Source organism: Ovis aries, chromosome 4, assembly GCF_016772045.2.
Source record: "Ovis aries strain OAR_USU_Benz2616 breed Rambouillet chromosome 4, ARS-UI_Ramb_v3.0, whole genome shotgun sequence".
NCBI lineage: Eukaryota > Metazoa > Chordata > Mammalia > Artiodactyla > Bovidae > Ovis > Ovis aries.
The window spans coordinates 113216456-113238871 of record NC_056057.1 but is presented as its reverse complement, the minus strand read 5'-3'; the positions used below and the strand labels follow the sequence as shown (position 1 = coordinate 113238871).

Genomic DNA, 22416 nt, shown 5'->3' with positions numbered 1-22416 from the left:
AACAGTGGAGGACCCTCCCCAGAATTCAGGTCCATGGGGAGCTTCCTTCTGTGTCTGAATTTAACTCTGCTGCATTCAATCTCGTTCTTTGCTCATCTATCTGAACAAAATGAATCTGAGCTTTTAAGTGCTTTCAGCACTCATTTGCGTGTCATTTTAAGTTCTACAAATTAATTCCTTTTAAAAGGGTATTCTTAAGAAAAATATTTTGGTATGAGCAGGAGTAAAGTAAAGCACGCTCCTTCAGCCCAGGAGTGTTTTCATGTGACTCACAAGCCAATGGTCACTCCTTTAACCAGCATTTATTTTTGCTTCTTTAATAAGAGTGGCATAATCTTGGGGATGCTTTGGAGATGGGGAATCGAAAGGAGAGGGTGAGGTTAGCAGGGTGAGGGTCAAATGATTTTATAACCAAGATGGCGCAAGTCCTGCCCATTCAGCCTGGACCCTTGACCAACAGCCTGTGTCGCCATTTTGGTGTCACCTTGAGACCAGGTGTGCGCCACACCAGTTCACACCAGCAGAGGCACTCAGTCCCATCACCCCAGCTCTGGACCCAAACTTCTGGGAGGCGCTTTTGTAAACAGAATCTGCCGTCCAAGGAAAAGATCTGTCACCATTTAGGAAATTCCGTTTCTGAAGGCAGTTTCCAAAGAGATTTTGAGCAGTGACTGGTTAAGTTATTCCTTCTTCAAGGGTACTGCTGGTTGAGAACACAGAAATTCTGGCATGTTTATTCCAAGACAAGTATTGTTATTTTGTCATACTTCCTGGTGACTGATATACTTAATGGAGGCTTCCAAGAAGTGACTGTCATGTTGATGAAATATCAAGTCAGATGACAGATGCCTGGCTTATTTGGGGAACCTTAGTCTGGAGAGAAGGGGAGGTATTGTTAGATTAGGAAAGGAGGTATACCACAATCACATTATAAAGGAGAAACAGTTGAATCTGGACAGAGAAGCCGACCAGCTCCGTGACGCTAAGGGCACAGCCCATGCTGTTGGCTTTCCATGTGTCAGCTGCAAGCTGACGGAGTCTGGAGGAAGAGAGACACAAACCCAGAGCAGAAGTGGGAAGAGCTCCTCTGTAACTCACTGCTTCTCTGACTCTCCATGCCTGCAATGTTCCTGTCATTGTGGATTTGCAAACTAGGCTCTGAAAACAGAGCCTAGTAAAGAAGACACTGGAAACCTGGGGTTGACTCCAGAGTTTGTGAACATAATACAGATTTTCCCCAAGGAGACCGTACCTTTTTGTAGAAATTTATTTCAATTTTAACATAAAACGGAAATGTAAAACTGCTCTTTGTTCTAAAATGCTCACTACTAAGGGACACATTAAATAATTATAGCATCTCTATGACACAGAACATGAAGCAGGCATTAAAAACCTGCTTTTCAGCAAAGCAATACTGTAACATTGCTTCATACAAACATACACGGAAACGTCAAACCAACGTGGAAATGACAAAGGCCAAATTGAAATTGAGGTGTTACTTCTGGAGAGAGAATAGGGAAAATGGGGTTCAGGACCTGCAGATGGAGTTTGTTTATTTTTAGAAAACATTTTTATTTTTTTTGGCCAGGCTGTGGGCAGCATGTGGGATCTTAGTTCCCGGACCAAGGGTCTAACCCATGCCCCCTGCCCTGGAAGTGCAGAGTCTTAACCACTGGACTGCCAGGGGAGTTCCTGAATGGAGTTAATAATCTGTAGCCAGACATCCTGGAATGTGGAGTCAAGTGGGTCTTAGAAAGCATCACTATGAACAAAGCTAGTGGAGGTGATGGAATTCCAGTTGAGCTGTTTCAAATCCTGAAAGATGATGCTGTGAAAGTGCTGCACTCAACATGCCAGCAAATTTGGAAAACTCAGCAGTGGCCACAGGACTGGAAAAGGTCAGTTTTCATTCCAATTCCAAAGAAAGGCAATGCCAGAGTATGCTCAAACTACCGCACAATTGCATGCATCTCACATGCTAGTAAAGTAATGCTCAAAATTCTCCAAGCCAGACTTCAGCAATACATGAACCGTGAACTCCCTGATGTTCAAGCTGGTTTTAGAAAAGGCAGAGGAACCAGAGATCAAATTGCCAACATCCGCTGGATCATGGAAAAGCAAGAGAGTTCCAGAAAAACACCTATTTCTGCTTTCTTGACTATGCCAAAGCCTTTGACTGTGTGGATCACAAGAAACTGAGGAAAATTCTGAAAGAGATGGGAATACCAGACCACCTAACCTGCCTCTTGAGAAACCTATATGCAGGTCAGGAAGCAACAGTTAGAACAGGACGTGGAACAACAGACTGGTTCCAAATAGGAAAAGGAGTGTGTCAAGGCTGTCTATTGTCACCCTGCTTATTTAACTTCTGTGCAGAGTACATCATGAGAAATGCTGGACTGGAAGAAACACAAGCTGGAATCAAGACTGCTGGGAGAAATATCAATAACCTCAGACATGCAGATGATACCACCCTTATGGTAGAAAGTGAAGAGGAGCTAAAAAGCCTCTTGATGAAAGTGAAAGAGGAGAGTGAAAAAGTTGGCTTAAAGCTCAACATTCAGAAAACGAAGATCATGGCATCTGGTCCCATCACTTCATGGGAAATAGATGGGGAAACAGTAGAAGCAGTGTCAGACTTTATTTTTTGGGGCTCCAAAATCACTGCAGATGGTGACTGCAGCCATGAAATTAAAAGATGGTTACTCCTTGGAAGAAAAGTTATGAGCAACCTAGATAGCATATTCAAAAGCAGAGACATTACTTTGCCGACTAAGGTCCGTCGAGTCAAGGCTATAGTTTTCCTGTGGTCATGTATGGATGTGAGAGTTGGACTGTGAAGAAGGCTGAGCACCGAAGAATTGATGCTTTTTAACTGTGGTGTTGGAGAAGACTTTTGAGAGTCCCTTGGACTGCAAGGAGATCCAACCAGTCCATTCTGAAGGAGATCAACCCTGGGATTTCTTTGGAAGGAAAGATGCTAAAGCTGAAACTCCAGTACTTTGGCCACCTCATGCAAAGAGTTGACTCACTGGAAAAGACTCTGATGCTGGGAGGGATTGGGAGCAGGAAGAGAAGGGGACGACCGAGGATGAGATGGCTGGATGGCATCACGGACTCGATGGGCGTGAGTCTGAGTGAACTCCGCGAGATGGTGATGGACAGGGAGGCCTGGCGTGCTGTGATTCATGGGGTCGCAAAGAGTCGGACACGACTGAGCGACTGAACTGAACTGAATATTTATTTCTGAAGCTGGTGAGTGGATGGGTCCATGGAGTTTCACTGTGTGAGTTTGCATGCTTTTTGTATGCTTAATTATTTCATAATTAAAAATAATTTTTAGATTCTAATCATATGACATGGCATGATAAAACATTAAATGAAGAAATGAGAAAATGGAAATCAATAGGATATAAAATATATACACAGTATGATCTCAATTTTGTTTTAAAGTAATAGCTATATAGATATAGATACATATATATGTGTATCTGTATATACATATGCACATGTATATGAATAAAGAGACTATCTCTGGTGATACCTCTCTTCTTGAGTATATATTTTTTATATCTGAACATTTATAATAATATCTTTTAGAATCTCAGAAGAGCTATTTTTAAATACTACGGTATCTAATCAAGAAGTGCATTGTACAGTTTTGCTTTGTAAAATTACAGAATAGGGGCTTCCCTGGTGGTCCAGTGGCTAAGACTCCACACTCCCAATGCAGGGGGCCCGGGTTTGATCCCTAGTTTGAGAACTAGATCCCACATGGTGCAACTGAAGATCCTGCATGCTGCAACTAAGACCTAGTGCAGCCAAAAAAAAAACCCCAAAATTACAGAATACACGAATGCAGCCTTATTGTAAAGAGTCAGCTGAGGGTGGCGTGCCCTCCCCAGCAGCACCCTTCTTTGTATATATTCACACATGTGTGCATCTCATATTTTCATAAGTGTGATCATACTATACCTACTGCTTTATGATTAACCTTTTTCATTTCGTACTGCATCTTGGGAGACTTTTTTTGGATCTTTATAGGATTCATTTAGGCAAGTCACTAAACACAAACATTAAGAACAACAGACAGCGGGGCTGTCAATGTGTATGATCCTATGACCATTTTCTTAATTGTTTTGGGTTTATTTTTTGTAGGCGTTTTCCTTGTTTTCCGCCGAGAGGAGTTCCTTTAGCATTTGTTGTAAAGCTGGTTTGGTGGCACTGAATTCTTTTAACTTTTGCTTGTCTGTGAAGCTTTTGATTTCTCCATCAAATTTGAAGGAGACTCTTGCTGGGTGGAGTATTCTTGGTTGTAGGTTCTTCCCTTTCATCACTTTAAATATACTGCGCCATTCCCTTCTGGCTTGTAGAGTTTCTGTTGAGAAATCAGCTGATAGCCTTATGGGGGTTCTCTTGTATGTTTTTTGTTTTTCCCTTGTTGCTTTTAATATTTTGTCTTTGTCTTTCATTTTTGTCAGTTGGATTACTCTGTATCCCAGGGTATTCTTCTTGGGTTTGTTCTGCTTGGGACTCTCTGTGCTTCTTGGACTTGGTTGACTATTCCCTTTCTCGTGTTAGGGAAGTTTTCAGTTATTATCTCTTTAAGTATTTTCTTGGGCTTTCTCTCTCTCGTCTCTTTCTGGGACCCCTATAATGAGAATGTTGGTGTGTTTAATGTTGTCCCAGAGGTCTCTTAGGCTGTCTTCATTTTTTTCATTCTTTGATGGTGGTGAAGAATCCACCATGTAATGCAAAGGACACAGGTTTGATCCCTGGGCCAGAAAGATCCCACTTGCTGGGGAGCAACTAAGTCCGTGTGCCACAACTAGTGAGTCCTTGCTGTAGAGCCCACAAGGCACAACTCTGCTGGAGCCTGTGCGCCTAGAGACTGCTCCACAGGAAGAGAGGCCACTGCAGTGAGAGGGCCACACACCATGATGAGGAGTAGCCACTGCTCTCCATTAGAGAAAGCCCACGTGCAGCAACAGACCCACCACAGCCAAAAAATAAATAAGCAGATCTCAAAAAAAGCCCCAGACAACAACAATAACAAATGCTGGAGAGAAGGATAATCTGATTTCCAGGGTTGCCTCTTTTTTTATTGTTTTTTTATTTTTATCTTCATAGGATCTGGGAGACTTTTAAATATCAGGATATGGGTTTTACTCATATTTCTACTTCAAAAAACTTAAAAATAAATTTAATTCTATTCATTTAATGTTATTCATCTTAGTAGCTACATATTATTTATAGTATATGAAAATAAATACATATTTATAGTATACCTCTATCATAATTCATTTAACTAAATCACTTATGATGGATATTAAGCCATCCCCTAAATTTTTCTATTATAAACAATGTTTCAGTGATGATCCTTATCTTTAGGTGCGCAAACATGGATTTTTGTAAGAAAGATCCCTAGAAACAGGTCTTTAGGTCAGAGAGTACGCATGTATTTAATGACAAATACTACCACACTGCCTTACTGAAAGATTTTGTCACTTAGTACTCCCGACACATATGAGTCCTGTTTCCTCAGATCTTTGTATTTCACTAACATCATGTCTTGAAAACACAAGTTTATATCAAGAACATTTCACAGATTTCTTGAATGAGCATGTATACCTTTTAAGAGAAAAAATATTTTAAAATGAAATAGAAATGTTGCTTTTCAAGACTGAGAGCAAATGCAGCAGAATGGTAAAAGTGGTTCTTTCTGGAAGACAGGCTGTGGGCAATTTTCATTTCTTTTGGATCTGCAAAAAAGGCAGTAATTTAAAAGCAACAATGCTAACATTCAAACAGAAATGTTATTGAAAATAATAGTGAGCAAGAGAGAGGTAGATGTCATTAAGTCCCTGTCCACTTAGCCATTGGATAGAATAGAATTGGTTTGTTTATACTAACAAATGATGCTAGTTTTGGTATTCAGTATACAAAAACAGTTATCTGGAACAGACATTAGAGTGGATTCTTGAAAATGCTATTAAAAACACATGTAATCATTATGCTCTGAGAGTAGAAATGACAATACCTTAGAAAAAACTCACCATTTTCTGCTAGTTGCTGTTGTTCAGTCGCTAAGTCATGTCCGACTCTTTGTGACCCCATGAACGGCAGCACACCAGGCTTCCCTGTCCTTTTGCTATCTCCCAGAATTTGCTTGAACTCATGTCCATTAAGTTGATGACATCATCCAACCATCTCATCCTCTGTTGCTGCCTTCTCCTCCTGCCCTCAGTCAGTCCCAGCATCAGGGTCTTTTCCAGTGAACCAGCTCTTTGCATCAGGTGCCAAAGTATTTTCTGCTAGAACCCAGCCTAATTTAAAAGGACATTGGCTTGTAAAACAATATGATATGAAAAACAATAAAATTATGGGTATAATGAATGTCTTTACTGAGAAGTTTCTGCCAGTGTACACTGACTGTTACACATTATTTTCTTTTATAAGATAAAAAGCTATTAAGCAATTGGTCATTCTCTTAAGGTTATCCTAGAATAGTATTTGTGTGAAAGTGTTCAAAAAGTAAATTATGAGGTCAATTTTTAGTACAGTATTCCAAGTTCAGTGAAACTTTCTGCAAAAACTTCACAGGTGGTGTGAGTGTGACAACACTGCAGAATGAACCCACTCTGTCAGGATTTATTGCCCTTAGTTTAAAATGGTTGAGTTTTGAAACATATGGTTCCCAGCTGAAGCTTTATCTCTGCTACTCTTTTTCTTCCCAGAAGATTATACACCAGTTTGATAAATTTCATCAGTGGGAAAATATTTTCTCCTCAAGTTAGGGATGAATTTCTGCAGTTGGAAACATTTCTTATATTAAAGATACTGATTTGGAACATACTCTTCTTTGAATGGTAGGAGTAAGTCTTCAGTCAAAAGCCATTAGAACACGGAGAATTGCAAAGCAACATGTCAGAAGGTTGCGATAATCTTATAGAAAACCAGAACTTCAAAACAATAGAGGCATTGCCTTCCCTGGGATGTATGTTAGCACATATGTTTACGACAGCACTGCCCAGCTGTCTGCAGGGGCTGGAGGGGACAAGGGGTGTGGGGGACCTTACAGCTCCAACCTACTAAGAAGGTACAAGAGGTTGAGGAGGGCACCACCGCAGACTTGGGACAGTGGAAGAAATCAGGTGTAGGATCTTGTTATTGGGAAGACTGACTAGCCAAAGGTTTGGCGCTCATCCACCCCCGACTCAGGTAATCACCAAGCCTGGTCCTGACAGCAGGGTCCTGGTCACACACAGTGCCTCTGAGATCCTAGATAATGATGCATTTAGAGGCTGCTGAAAGGACCCAGGTCACTATGCTCTTGGGAGCAGGAGGTCTGGGTTGCCTCATTGCCAACCTGATCTTCTCTTGGCATTGCTGACTCTGCTCCTCATCCCTTTATACTTTTATCCTGCCTTCTCTCCGTCCCTTGCTTTCCTCTTGTTTGCTTGCTTCTTCGTTTTTTTTTTTTAATGATCATTTTGCTTTCTTGAGGAATCCTGTGTATCCCTCCCCTCCCTCCACTGGCTATATTCCTGCAGGGCGTGGACGAAAGCAAACATTAAGTAAATGTATTTTGAATGAATAAATAAATGGTCATGTGTGACTCAGACTTTTAAACATTTATGCAAACATTTTAAACTCTTTTATGTTTGTCTAATTATGCTGTATTTTTACATAATGAGTTCTTTAGCTTGTTACTTACCAAATGAAGTCATTCTTAATTGTTTTCATTATATGTTATAGAGAATGCAGGGAGTACTTTTTAATTGAAACATCTTGGGATTCAGTGAAAAAACCTGGATTCACTCTATCCAGATTGTATACGTTTTCAGAGAATCTGAACGCTTGATTCACTTCTCAATGTTTGAGCTTTTAGCCTAAACTGTTCTGATGCTGTCTTTAAATTTTTTTATTATGTATTTATTTGACTGCCCTGAGTCTTAGTTGTAGCATGTGGGATCTGACCAGGAATTGAACCTGGTTCCTTGCATTGGGAGTGCAGAGTCTTTGCCCCTGGACTGCCAGAGAGGTCTCTGATGCTGTCCTTTATTCAGCAGAACTTCTTTTCCCTTTCCAACCCCCATCTCCCTCTCAATCCTTTTAGGTACAGTGATTGAAAATGCTTCTAGTATTTTCTTTTGTGGAACCTCAAAGTATTTAAGTCTGATGTAATGTTTTACTGCCTTTCAGGACTTAAAGCCCTTATTTTCAAGCAACTGATTCCTTGGGAGAACTTTCCACAGGTCTTTGACCAATGGCTCAGAGGTCTTCTTTATTAATGCATAGAGGATTTATTTTATCCCTAAATAAGTCATCTGGAACTTCCCACCTGAGCAAATACCCTTTTTCTAGAAGTAGAATCTGTTGGTGGGAGGGGTGCCTAAGCAAGTTCTCCTGAGTAATCACCACTTCCTTCTTTAAAATAAAAAAAAGCAAACTTTGAGAAGTGATTTACATACTATAAAGCTCACCCTTTGAAACCGTACAATTCAGTGGTTTTTAGTATATTTACAGTATTCTGTTTATACCACCACCGTAATCTGATTTTAGGACATTTCCATTGTCCCTCAGAAAACCTTGTATAATTTAGCAGTCACTCCTCCTTCCCCCCATCCCCTCCTCCCCCTCCAGCCCCAGGCAATAACTACTCTACCCTCTGTGTCTATATTTGCACATTCTAGACATTTTATATAAATGGTCCCATACAATCGTGGCCTTTTGTGTCTAGTTCCTTCCCCTTATCATAATGCTTTTGAGGTTCACCCATGTTGTAGCATGTATTAGTATTTCATTCCCTGTTACTGCTGAATAATATTCCACTATATGGGTATACCACGTTTGCTTTATCCTTTCACCAGTTGATGGACATTTGGGTTGTTTCTACTTTGGGGCTATTATGAACAATGTTGCTATGAATGTTCATATACAAAGTTTTGTGTGGCTATATGTTTTCATTCCTCTTGGCTGAAATGAAAATTATGCTTCTAGGACTGTAATTGCTGGCTCATAGGGTAACACTTCCTGATTTACATTTTGCAGAGCTGACAGACTGTTTTCCAAATGGCTGCACCATTTTACACTGCACCAGCAACGTCTGAGGGTTCCGATTTCTCGACCTCCTTACTAACACTTGTTATTGTCTTCTTTTTTTTTAATCGTTGTCATACTAGTGGGTGAGAAGTGGTGTCTCATTGTGGTTTTGATTTGCATTTCCTTAATGATTGATGATATTAACCATCTTTTCATGTGCTTGTTAGCCACTCACACGTCTTCTTTGAAGAAATGGCTATTCAAATCCTCTATTTGTCGGACTTCCCTTGTGGCTCAGTCGGTAAAGAATCTGCCTGCAGTGCAAGAGACCTGGGTTTGATCCCTGGGTCAGGAATGAGCCCCTAGAGAAGGAAATGGCAACCTACTCCAGTATCCTTGCCTGGAAAATCCCATAGGAGGAGAAAATCCCATAGACAGAGGAGCCTGGTGGGCTGATGTCCACGGGGTCCCCAAGATTTGGGCATGCCTGAGCGACTAACACTTCATTTGTCTTTCTGTTGTTTATACCATTTGGGATTTTGTTGTTGTTGTTGTTGAGTTGTTGCAGTTCTTCATATATTATGGGTACACCTCTTTCTTCTCCATCAGCTGTTTTCACCTGGCTTTTGGGACATGACACTCTGATTTTCCTCCATTGTTGCTGATGCTCTTCAGTCTTCTTTGCTGGCTCTTTCTCTTCTCCTTGACCTTAAGGCAAGCTTATTATTGAAATATAACATATAAATAGAAATGGCTTAAATAATTTTCACCAAGGGAACGCACTTGTTTACCCAGTACCCAAATCCAGGAGGAGAACATCCTGAGCACCTAGAAATGACCCTCCCATTCTCCCCAGTCACTAGCTCACCAGGGATGACCAGCTGTCCCGACTTCTAACATCATGGGTAAGTTTTACTCGTTAAGGAATTTCAAATAAACAAAATCATATGGTACAAATTCTTTTTTAATGGCTTATTCACTTGCGTGTAGTTGGAGATTGTTTGTTTGCATTGTTGTAGGGTAGTCCATTCTGTAAACTGACCACAATTTATTCATTCCACTGTTCATGGATATTTAGGTGTTTCCGATTTGTGCCTATTAGTCATAACACTTTTTTTAACATTCGTTTTTATATAATTTTATTTACGGATTTATTTTTGGTTGTGCTCGCTCCTCATTGCTGCGTGCAGGCTTCCTCTAGTTGCGGCAAGCAGGGGCCACTCTGATTACGACGCGCAGACTTCTGCTTGTGGTGGCCTCTCTTGCTGAGGAGCATGGACTCTAGGGTGCTCGGGCTTCAGTAGTCCTGGCCTGTGGGCTCAGTAATCACGGCTCCCTGGCTCTAGAGCACAGGTTCAATAGCTGTGGCACACAGGCTTAGTTGTTCTGCAGCATGTGGGATCTTCTCGGATCAGGGTTGAACCCGTGTCTCCTACAAGGGCAGGCGGATTCTTTACCACTGAGCTACCAGGGAAGCCCTTAAATACTCTTGTGCACGTGTTTTGGTTAATATACATACACACGTACATAGCTGCTAGATGTAGACCTTGGAGTAGAATGCTATTTATTGAGTGTTCAAGGTTTGTTCAAACTTTGCAGCTGCTAACCCCTAATTTTCCAAAGTGGTTGTACCAATGTATAGTCCTACAGTCCTGATTCAGTGTATAAGGATTTTGGCGGTTTCACATCCTTGCTAATACTTGGTATCTTCTGTATTTCTTTTTGTTTGAGCTATTCTGGTATGTCTGTAGTGGTATTACATTATGGTTTTATTTCCATTTCTCTGGTAAGTAGTGAAATTGAGTACATTTTTATACTTATTAGACATTTGTACATTTGTTCTTTCAGAGTGCCAGTGTAAGGTGGGTTGTATTTGATCACATTCTAATATTTTGCCTTCTTTTTCAAACTGTCTTGTAGGAGTTCTTTATATAATCTATTGACAAGGCTTTCATCAGATACAAGTATAGTGGATCTATTATTTGCCCTGCCTTTTGAATATCTTAATGTTGTCTTTTGAAGAACAGAAGTTCTTAATTATAATATAGTTAACTTTATCATTTTTTTCATTATGATGAGTACTTTCTGCATCTTGTTTAAGCACTTTATGCTTACTTCAAGATCATAACAATGTTTCTCTGAGTTTTCTTCCACATTTAAATCAGTAACCCATCTGGTAAGAGGTAGAGGCCAAGATTTCTCCCCCTGAGGATATCCATGACCAATTGTTGAAAAGACTTGCCCTTCTTCACTGCGGTGCCTGGTCACCTCTATTATAAATCAGGTAACCTTAGGTATGGGTCTATTTCTGAACTGTCTGTGTTATTCCTCACAGGTCCATTCGTCCATCTTTGTGTTAATGTCACTGGCTTAATTACCATAGCTTTGAAAAGCTAGGTTTCGATATCTGGCAGTGAAGTCTCCAGGCTTCATTCTCCTTCAAGACGGTCTTGGCTCTTCTCAGCCTTTTGCATTTCACATATATTTTAGAATCAGCTTGGCAAGTTACACACAGAGACACAAACACACTCACACCCCCATAAACCTTCCTGGGATTCTGATTGGCATTGTGTTGAATCTAGGCAGTTTCTAAGTCACAAAAATGACATTCTATTTACTTAGGTCTTTTAAAAGTTCTCCTCAATATCGCTTTGTAATATTCAGTATATACGTTTGGTGCATTTTCATCGTATTTACTATTAGGTATTTGTTTTTCAAAAGGTAAATGGTTTTACTTTAAGGGTTTAATTTCCTGTTTCTTTATTGTTGGTATATAGAAATTGATTTTTGTAAACTAACCTTGTATCCAGTGACCTTGCTAACTTCACTCATTAATCCTAATATCTGAAGATTATTTTGGAGTATCTATGTATACAATCATGTGATCGGTTTTGTTTTTTCCTTTTTAACTCTTATCCCTTGCTAAAATCATGTTCTCTTTCATATAATATATTTTAGTCTTTATTGATCATTTCTCTTGTTATAGTCCAAAGTCAATGGTAAGAGTTATCAGTTCTCAACTTCCCCAAATCCTCAGTCCTCCTTTGTAGGACAAATTTCACATTTGTAAAATGATATTTTGCCCAGGGGTCATTTGTAATCATATTTTGGCCAAGTGTTCCTCAGCTTCATATTTGGATTCCTTTAAAACTCCCAGATAATTTCTCAGTTCAGTTTAGTTGCTTAAAGTTGTGTCTGACTTTGCGATCCCATGGATTACAGCACTCCAGGCTTCCCTGTCCATCACCAACTCCCAGAGCTTGCTCAAACTTGTGTCCATTGAGTCAGTGATGCCATTCAACCATTTCATCCCCTGTTGTGCCCTTCTTTTCCTGTCTTGAACCTTTCCCAGCATCAGGGTGTTTTCCAGTGAGTCAGTTCCTCGCATCAGGTGGCCAAAGTATTGGAACTTCAGCTTCAGCAACAGTCCTTCCAATGAATATTCAGGACTGATTTCCTTTAAGGTTGACCGGTTTGATCTCCTTGCTGTCCAAGGGACTCTCAAGAGTCTTCTCCAACACCACAGTTCAAAACCATCGATTCTTGAGTGCTCAGTTTTCTTTATGGTCCAACTAACACATCCATACATGACTACTGGAAAAACCATAGCTTTGACTAGACAGACCTTTGTTGGCAAAGTAATGTCTCTCCTTTTTAATATGCTGTCTAGGTTGGTCATAGTTTTTCTTCCAAGGAGCAAGTGTCTTTTAATTTCATGGCTGCAGTCACTATCTGCAGTGATTTTGGAGCCCCCCAAAATAAAGTCTGTCACTGTTTCCATTGTTTCCCCATCTATTTGCCATGAAGTGATGGGACCAGATGCCATGATCTTAGTGTTTTGAATGTTGAGTTTTAAGCCAGCTTTTTCATTCTCCTCTTTCACTTTCATCAAGAGGCTCTTTAGTTCCTCTTTGCTTTCTGCTATAAGGGTGGTATCATCTGCATATCTGAGGTTATTGATATTTCTCTCAGAAATCTTGATTCCAGTTTTCGCTTCCTCCAGCCTGGCATTTCACATGTTGTACTCTGCATATAAGTTAAATAAGCAGAGTGACAATATGCAGCCTTGACGTACTCCTTTCCCACTTTGGAACCAGTCCATTGTTCCATATCTGGTTCTAACTGTTGCTTCTTGACTTGCATACAGATTTCTCAGGAGACAGGTCAGGTGGTATGGTATTCCCATGACTTTTAGAATTTTCCACAGCTTGTTGTGATCCACACAGTCAAAGTCTTTGGCATAGTCAACAAAGCAGAAGTAGACATTTTTCTGGAATTCTCTTGCTTTTTCTATGATCCAAAGATGTTAGCAAATTGGTTTTTGTTCCTCTGCCTTTTCTAAATCCAGCTTGTACATCTGGAAGTTCTTGGTTCATGTACTGTTGAAGCCTTGCTTGGAGAATTTTGAGCATTACTTTGCTAGTGTGTGAGCTAAGTGCAATTGTGCGGTAGTTTGACCATTCTTTGGCATTGCCTTTCTTTGGGATTGGAATGAAAACTGACCTTTTCCAGTCCTGCAGCCACTGCTGAGTTTTCCAAATTTGCTGGCATATTGAGTGTAGCACTTTAACAGCATCATCTTTTAGGATTTGAAATAATTTCTAGATAATTTCTAGATGGCCTAAATGTTTAAATATATTTTAATCTATCCGTTTGACTTGATCAAATTTCTCTTATAAATGTCAATGTAAAATGGTAACAGCCTGATCAATTTAGCTGAATTTGTGTTTGAGATAGTAAGGAGTATCAATAAATATGGCTGAAATTTAGGGTCGTAGAGGTATGAGAGACAACTGATGCGACAGCTTGTTTCAGGCAGAGCAAGAGATGAGAGAGAGAGAGAAAGAGGTGGGGGTGGTCCTAATTACAGAATTGACATCCCATTACTCATGTGGCCATATTCTATTAATTAGAAGTGAATCAGCCAGTGGGTCCAGCCACACTCAAGGGGAGATTACACAAGGGTGTGAACACCAAGAGGGGTAATGACTGGGAGCATTTGAGAGGCTGCCTGCCACTTCCCCCTCTGGGTTTCTAGAGGTGACTGTTTCAACCTTGTCTGCAAAGTTCAGCCTAATTTAAATCATGGCCAAATTATGCTGTAATTTTTAATTAAGCTTGCCCTCCGTGCCACACTTTCCCCAGCCTCAGGCCCGGGTGTCTTCCAGCCTGCAGTACAAGGCCACTCTTGTTCTTTATTAAAGGTCATCTTTCTGAGGCCTCCAGTTGCTGCCCCTCTGCTGACAAGCTTAAATCTCTCACCCAGATTTTATATCCTGTGGCTCTTCATTTGTCCTCCAAAAACTTTTAGTTTTTTCATTTTTGCTCTGTATTCTGTATGTCTAAAACCAAAATAATCAGTTTTTTACTTCTGTTAGGGCTGAGACATTAAGACCAAGAAGAGAGAGTTGATAAAAATGTGATGCTGGAATCCAATGGCCTAAATGTTGTTTTTTCCACCCTAACAAACTGCATACTCATATACATACTGCCTCTTCTCAGTCAGGTCATTACCAACCGGTGTCTGTTGCAATCATATGGAAACACTCACCAGATTCACTGAAGCCACCCCCATACCTGCATTGGCCAGCATGTAGTTTGTCCTGGTCGTGACCCAGCAGAGGCCAAGTCCTCCTCGCAGGCTCCAGGACTCATCTCCTGTCTCCTGGTCTGGACTCCATCTCTTTTAACACCCCAGGATGTTGCTCCAGCAATATGCTTTCTTTCCTGAATCATCAGTTTTCTCATCTTCACTAGATCTTTCTTCAGAATACCAATGTAGTATTTCTCTTAAAGATCTGAAAATCTTTCAATCCCACTTACTGTTCTAGCTCTAATTTCTCTCCTTTTTTTAGTAAAGTCTTTGAGAGAGTTGGCTACAATTGCTATCTCCAATTTTCATTTGCTACTAAATCCACTCCAACAAGTCTACTGAAAGTGTGCTCTCAGCGTCACCAATGACCTCCATGTTGTTAAATCTGGGGGTTAAGCCTCGGACATCTTACTTATCATGCAACCATTACTCTCCTCTCTTAGACACCTAGGCGTCCAGACTGCCACACTTTCCCACTTAGCTGCTTGTTCCCTTTGTCTTCATTGGTTTCTCTTCACCACAAACGTCACAAGAGAAGATGATGTTCAACTTTTCTGTCTGCCCTTATTCCCTTGGTTTTAAACACCTTTTTTTTTCCGCTGATAATTCCGGAACTTACATTCCTAGGCACAGCCTCGCCCCTAACTCCAGACTCATGTAATGAAATAAAATTTTTTTTAATAACAGAAATGGTATAGGGACTTCCCTGGTTGTTCAGTGGTTAAGAATATGCTTTCCAATGCAAGGGACACAGGGCTGATTGATGATCAGGGAACTAAGATTCCCATGTGCCATGGGGCAACTAAGCCTGGGAGCCACAGCTAGAAAGTCCGTGTGCAGCAGGACAGACCTGGTGCAGCAACCTGCCCCCGCCCCGCCCCCTGCCAAATGCTAGAAAGATGACTCCGGAGCGAGACCATCTCACAGGTGCTGAAAGAACGTATCGGGCTCCCCTCATCTGACTAAAGCAAGGGCTTCATGCGAGTCAGCTACCTGCCCCCCAACCCCCGCCGCCCCACCCTTTCCCCAGCAAGTCTCCCATCAGGGAGGTGACTTACCTCAGGCACTGGGACATTCCAAAAGAAAAAAAGACCATTTAAACAAGCCTCATCAAAACCTCCATCCCTGAAAGACTTAACCCTCCCCTGTGCCCCTGCCCTTTGTTAAGCTGGTATATAAACCTTTACCTTGTGCTGTTTGGGGAACTGTTCTCTCTGTATAAGTCCTCCTGCAGGCGTAGTGAAAATTTATCCTGTTAATCTGCTGTCAATTAATTTGCTGGGACTGGTAACCTGGTCCTAATTTGGTAGAGGACAAGCGTTTCCTTCCATCCATAACTTACCACCTATTCGATATCTCAATTTGATTGAAAACAGGCATCTCAGACTCACTCTGTCCCAAACTCAACTCTGATCTTCAAACCTCTACTTGCTCTTACTGGGTGTTCTTTCCAGACATACCTGGGATCTGCCACTTCTTACCAGCTCCCCGTCACCACTTTCTTCCCCAGTCACAGTCTTTACTTGCCTGGGTTATTACAACAGACCCCTGACTATTCTCTCTGATCTGGCCCTGCTCCACTTTGGGCTACTTTCAGCACAGCAGACAGAAGGATCTTGTTTGAATGATCAGATCATGTTTCTGCTCCACATCTTCTCACTGAAGTAAAGTCCTCACAGTAGTCCACAGGCCTGAGAAGAGCTGCCTGTGTTCCCTCGCCTCCTACTTGTCTCCCCCCACCCCCTCCAGAACACTGGGCAGGCGCCCACCTCAGGCGTACCTGCCATGCCCTCTCTTCGAACATCTTTATCAGGAAGTGCTGCTTCACCTCCAAGTTTTCCTTTTTCCAGTCTTCTTCTTTTATAAACGTTGATTCTGACCACTTTAATTATTTATTTACTTATGTACTTTGGCCATGCCATGAGATACTCGGGATCTCAGTTCCTTGACCAGGGATTGAACCCGCGTCCCCTGCAGTGGAACTGCACAGTCCTAAGCACTGAACCAGGGAAGTCCCAAAGTTTTTCTTCAGATGTCATCTTCTCAGTGAGACTTTCCCTGACTAAGCGGTTTTAAAATGGGAGCATTTACACTCACTCCTGGGAAAGATTGAGGGCAGGAGGAGAAGGGGACGACAGAGGATGAGATGGTTGGATGGCATCACCGACTCAATCGACATGGGTTTGGGTGAACTCTGGGAGTTGGTGATGGACAGGGAGGCCTGGCGTGCTGCGGTTCATGAGATCGCAAAGAATCGGACACGACTGAGCGACTGAACTGAAGTGAACATCCACTCCTTCTCTCCTTTCAGGCTGTTTTTCTCTGTTGTACTTGCTGCCACCTCATATCCTGTATAATTTATGGTTTGTTTCTTTCCACCTCGGTAGCTCAGAGGTTACAGCGTCTCCCCACAATGTGGGAGACCTGGATTCGATCCCTGGGTTGGGAAGATCCCGTGGAGAAGGAAATGGCAACCCACTCCAGTATTCTTGCCTGGAGAATCCCATGGATGGAGAAGCCTGGTGGGCTACAGTCCACGGGGTCACAAAGAGTCTGAGCGACTTAACTTTCACTAACTTTCTTTCCACCAAGGCAGGGACTTTTGTTTTGCTCACTTTGTATTTCTAGACCCCAGAACAGTGCTTTCACTAGTAGTTCAGTTCAGTTCAGTCGCTCAGTCGTGTCCAACTCTTTGCGACCCCATGAATCGCAGCACGCCAGGCCTCCCTGTCCATCACCAACTCCCAGAGTTCACTCAGACTCATGTCCATCGAGTCGGTGATGTCATCCAGCTATCTCATCCTCTGCCGTCCCCTTTTCCTCCTGCCCCCAATCCCTCCCAGCATCGGAGTCTTTTCCAATGAGTCAACTCTTCGCATGAGGTGGCCAGAGTACTGGAGTTTCAGCTTTAGCATCATTCCTTCCAAAGAAATCCCAGGGTTGATCTCCTTCAGAATGGATAGGTTGGATCTCCTTGCAGTCCAAGGGACTCTCAAGAGTCTTCTCCAACACCACAGTTCAAAACCATCAATTCATTGGCGCTCAGCTTTCTTCACAGTCCAACTCTCACATCCATACATGACCACTGGAAAACCATAGCCTTGACTAGATGGACCTTTGTTGGCAAAGTAATGTCTCTGCTTTTGAATATGCTATCTAGGTTGGTCATAACTTTCCTTCCAAGGAGTAAGCATCTTTTAATTTCATGCCTGCAATCACCATCTGCAGTGATTTTGGAGCCCCCCAAAATAAAGTCTGACACTGTTTCCACTGTTTCCCATCTATTTCCCATGAAGTGATGGGACCAGATGATCTTCGTTTTCTGAATGTTGAGCTTTAAGCCAACTTTTTCACTCTCCTCTTTCACTTTCATCAAGAGGCTTTTAGTTCCTCTTCACTTTCTGCCATAAGGGTGGTGTCATCTGCATATCTGAGGTTATTGATATTTCTCCCGGCAGTCTTGATTCCAGCTTGTGTTTCTTCCAGCCCAGCGTTTCTCATGATGTACTCTGCATATAAGTTAAATAAGCGGGGTGACAATATACAGCTTTGACGCACTCCTTTTCCTATTTGGAACCAGTCTGTTGTTCCATGTCCAGTTCTAACTGTTGCTTCCTGACCTGCATATAGGCAGCTCAAGAGGCAGGTCAGGTGGTCTGGTATTCCCATCTCTTTCAGAAATTTTCACGTTGTAAGCCCTCCATAATACTTGTTGGATGCAAGGTGAACAAATGAATGTGTGAGAAGTAGATCCCATTCGTAGGCTTGAAAGGGAAGTTCTGTGATGCCAATAAACCTTAATTTTGCACTTGACCTTTTCCTGTCCTCCTCTGGAAAACCCTGATGATATACTGTGTGCAGTGGTGGACTTTGGGAGAACAGCAGTGAATGAAGTTGAGCTCTGTCCTGAATTCAGAGTTTAATTCTCCACTTTTTGGTTTTACCCTGTAATAGTGAATCTCTCTTTAACAGAGGACATAATGACCTGTGATTAGGAGCATGCCTGTCATCTGAGCATCTTCACAGAGGTAAAAACGCTTGGTGACTCTCACTGTTCACATCTACCTTTGTGTTCAGCCTGGCTTTCTGCTTCACCTAGGTCCCTTTAGTAATTTGGGATTCATACTCAATAATTGGGGGTTCATACATGCTTTCTTCTTTCCCAGCTTGAAAATCTTTAGGTAATTTTTCTTAGTATCTAAAATGAAATACTTCTTCCTCCCAACTTTCCTGTATTTGTGAATATACAAAGTTGAGTTGCACAATAACATATGTCCTCCATATATTATTAAATCTTTTGGCAATGTTTTCAATATATCCTCTTTTTTTGCCACACTGTGACCTAAAACATCTTACTTCACTGGATAATGTTGTCCCTGAATTAAGACTATTGTAATTCACTGGCACCCCCAGTTCCTGCTCCAGGTCAGCCTTCGTATTATATTTAACATAAATATGTATGGTAAATATAAATTCTACAATATTCGTTCTCTTAATTTGCTCTCTCACTCTTTGCCAACTGGAGTTCTCAGCTCTACTTATACTCCACCTAATCCTGAGGAGCACATGTTCATTCTCAAGTGCCCTCACTCCCATAAATCTAAATCTTACACTTGCTTTATTGTCTGGCTAAAATATCCTTTCCTGAGGTATTTTTTTGGGGGGAACATCTTGATCCAATGTCATTTCTTGATTCTAAATGCCTTAGCAACTCACATGACAGTTCATGCTATGCTGTGTGTTTGTATATTGCTTGGATTTGCTTACAATCTCTAAAAGAATTTCCTTTATCTTTCTTTAAAAAATGCCCACATTTTAATATGAGGTAAAATCAATAATTTGATTAGTGATTTAGGGATGAAGTTAACTTTTGAGATTTAAATGCTTAAGCAATTGTAAATTAGTGGTCTAGATGGAAGTGGTCTAGATGGAGGCCTTGTACCATGGACTATGAATGTCTGTCCAGTAGAAGACAGATGGAATTGTTACATTAGCTTATAGTTACCTCTCAGATGCATAGGGCTTTCAAGGTGGCTCATTGGTTAAGAATTCACCTGCCAACGGAGGAGAGGCAGGAGACTCAGGTTCAATCCCTGGGTCGGGAAGATGCACTGCAGAAAGAAATGGCAACCCACTCTAGCATTCTTGCGGGGGAAATCCCATGGACAGCCTGGCTGGCTATAGTCCATAGGGTGGGCAGAATCCGATAGACTGAGGAACTAAGCACACACGCACTCAGATGCATAACTTGCTTTTGCCCTATTATCATTTATTCATGCTTTTATTTGGGCACAGGATTGTTTTCTATCTTTTGCTTTCGTCACTCCAGTATTCTTGCCTGGAGAATTCCATGGACAGAGGGCGGCAAGGTATAGCCCGTGGGATCGCAGAGTCGGACACTACTGTGTGACTTTCACTTTCACACTTTAATATGTGAGGAACGGAACCGTGATTTAGGAAAGGCAGTAGATCAGTGGGTTAAATGACTGTTCCAGTCTCTGGGAACACAAAGAGAGCAACTAGTTATTAAAAATCTTAGTCATTTAAAAATTAAATAAAATACTAAAAGCATGATTCCGTTAAAGCATGATTCCGTTAGGCTTTTAGCTCGAGCTCATAGGTGACCGTCTTCCCTGCCCCGCACGTGAGCTCTCAATTTGGAATCTCAGTTTATGTGGGTGAGGGGGTTACTTTGCCCTATAGTTACACCCTACTAAAAAAAAAAATCGGAATAACCTTAACTTCACTGCCAGATAAATCAAAAAGGGCGACTGTATCCTAAGTGGAATAGCACTAACTCCTCTGGGTGGAGACAGGCTCACCCCATGATCTTTTTTTTTTTTTTTAATACTTGAAAAATGCTGGCATCTTAATACTTTGTAGAGAAGTTAGCACGAGGGACATGAACAATCATCCTTGATAAATGATTTTTAACGCTGACACGTGCTTGGCACTGCAACACTGGAAAGGGTTTGAACAAGGCGCTCTGAATGAGGAATCTGAAATAATCGTGACTTCTCTCTTTCCCAGGGTTTCTAAGGCGATGGGCACTGTGGGATCGACTAGCCAAAGTCCAGTGGGACCCGAGTCGGGCCAAGCGGCCGAGGGGCGGCAGCAGACAAAAGTAGCCGGCAGGGCGCTCCGCTCGGCTCGGGGGACGGCGCATCGGCCACGCCGGAGGGCGGGAGGCTCGCAGCTCCTCGCCCGAGACCAGCCGGGCTGGAGCTGGGGCCGTAGAGGGCGTCTGGCCGGCAGACCGGGCGCCGCGAGCCCTCGTGTCCGGCTCTTCCCGCCCGCCGGCCGGCCGGCCAGGGCCTCCGCTGCGCGCGCGGGGAAAAAGAGCGCGGCAGTTGAAACCGTTACCACCCCGAGTTTTGAACTGGTTCAAACTTGGCTTTCGGCCCCGCCCCGCCCCTCCGGCCCGGGAACACCGAAGCGGCGGTTCCCGCCAAGCGCCGCGAGCGCGCCGTCCCGCCCTCCGGCCGGTTCCCGCCACCCCGCCCAGCCCGCCTTCCCGCCCGCGGTTTGGGGATTCGGGCTCCGGAGGCCCTTCTTCCCCGAACGCCGGCCCCACCGCCTTCCTGAGAGGCGCCGGGCGTTCGGAGAAAAGAACAAAGAGCCGGCGCGGCGCTTCCACTCAGGCGGCAGCGTCCCTCAGCGCCTGCCCGCCCGCGCGCACGCGCCGCCGGCCCGGCCCGGCAGAGTCCCGCGGGCGCCTCTGCGTGGGGCTGGCTCGGCGCCTCAGAGGCCGGCGGGCCCTGTGATTGGACGGGAGCCCGCCTCGCGTCCCGCCAATCGGGGCGGCGCTTGGTTGGACAGGGGGGGCCAAATAAAAGCGATGGCGATTGGGCTGCCTGGTTTGGCGCTCGGTCCGGGAGCGTCCGACACCCACTGGGACGCAGAAGGCGGTGGAGCCCCGGCGGCGGCGGCAGCGGTGGCGCGCGGGAGCGGCGCGCGGGAGCGGCGCGGGCTGGGGCGCGGGGCGCAGGTAACGCGCCGCTGTCGGGCCGGCAGGCCGGCCGGCCGGCGGGGCTCCGGAGCTCGGCGTGGGGCGGCGGCGGCGGGACATCTCCGCTGCCGCTCAGCCGGTCCGGGTAATCCTCCCCCCACCCCCACAAGCGGGCTTTCCCGGGGAGCCTCTGGGGCTCGTGGGGGTGAGAAGAGACCTCCCCTCACCCCCCTCGGAAAGGGCTGTGGGCCCGGGCCGATCCGCGCGACCCCCGCGGGCGGGCTGTGTGGGAGCCAGAGAAACCCGAGGCGGGAGCCCGGGCGGGCGCCGAGCGGAGGGTTTGCGGGGGGGGGGGGGTCCCCTCGCGCGCCCGTTCCTCCCGAGGCGCCGGGGCCGGGCTGGGGGCGCTCGGGTGCCCGGGGCGGGCCGGCCGCCCGAGCCCCCGGTCTCCTTTGTGTGGAGCGGCACGGCGGCGGGAGCGCCCGGGTGGGACGGGACCCACACAAGTTGATGGGACCTCAGCGCCGAGTGCGCACTCAGAGACAAAGGACGGACTGTGTCTCGGGGGAGCTCGGCGCGAGTCAGGGGCAGTGACACCGGGGCCTGACAGCGGGCGGAGAGGGGGCGTGGGGAGCGGGCGGGCGGGCTCGGCCCCACGCCCCCTCCCCGCGAGCGCGCAGGCTCGGCCCGGGGCCGCGGGGGCCGGGACGGCGCGCGGAGACCGGACTCGGGCGTCCGCGCTTGCTGACATTTCCGCCGAAAGCTGCCCCGGAGCCCTGAGGCCCCGAGCCCCGCTCGGACCAGGCGGTCCCCGGCCGCCTCTGTCGTC

At 44.2% G+C, this 22416-nt stretch overlaps 1 protein-coding gene across 7 annotated transcripts in view; it reads left to right on the top strand.

Annotated features, from left to right (window-relative positions):
• Positions 1-21499: 21499 nt before the first annotated feature.
• Positions 21500-22416, top strand: part of EZH2 (enhancer of zeste 2 polycomb repressive complex 2 subunit) — a 56726-nt gene continuing 55809 nt past the window's right edge. For 6 of the 7 annotated variants that reach the window (XM_042248979.2, XM_042248977.2, XM_042248976.2 and 3 more), the window contains exon 1: positions 21500-21626. The gene's annotated coding sequence lies outside the window, so the exon portion shown is untranslated. Of the gene's footprint in view, positions 21627-21716; positions 21733-22416 lie in introns of those variants that run through there. The other variant, XM_060415187.1, reaches the window with a different exon arrangement.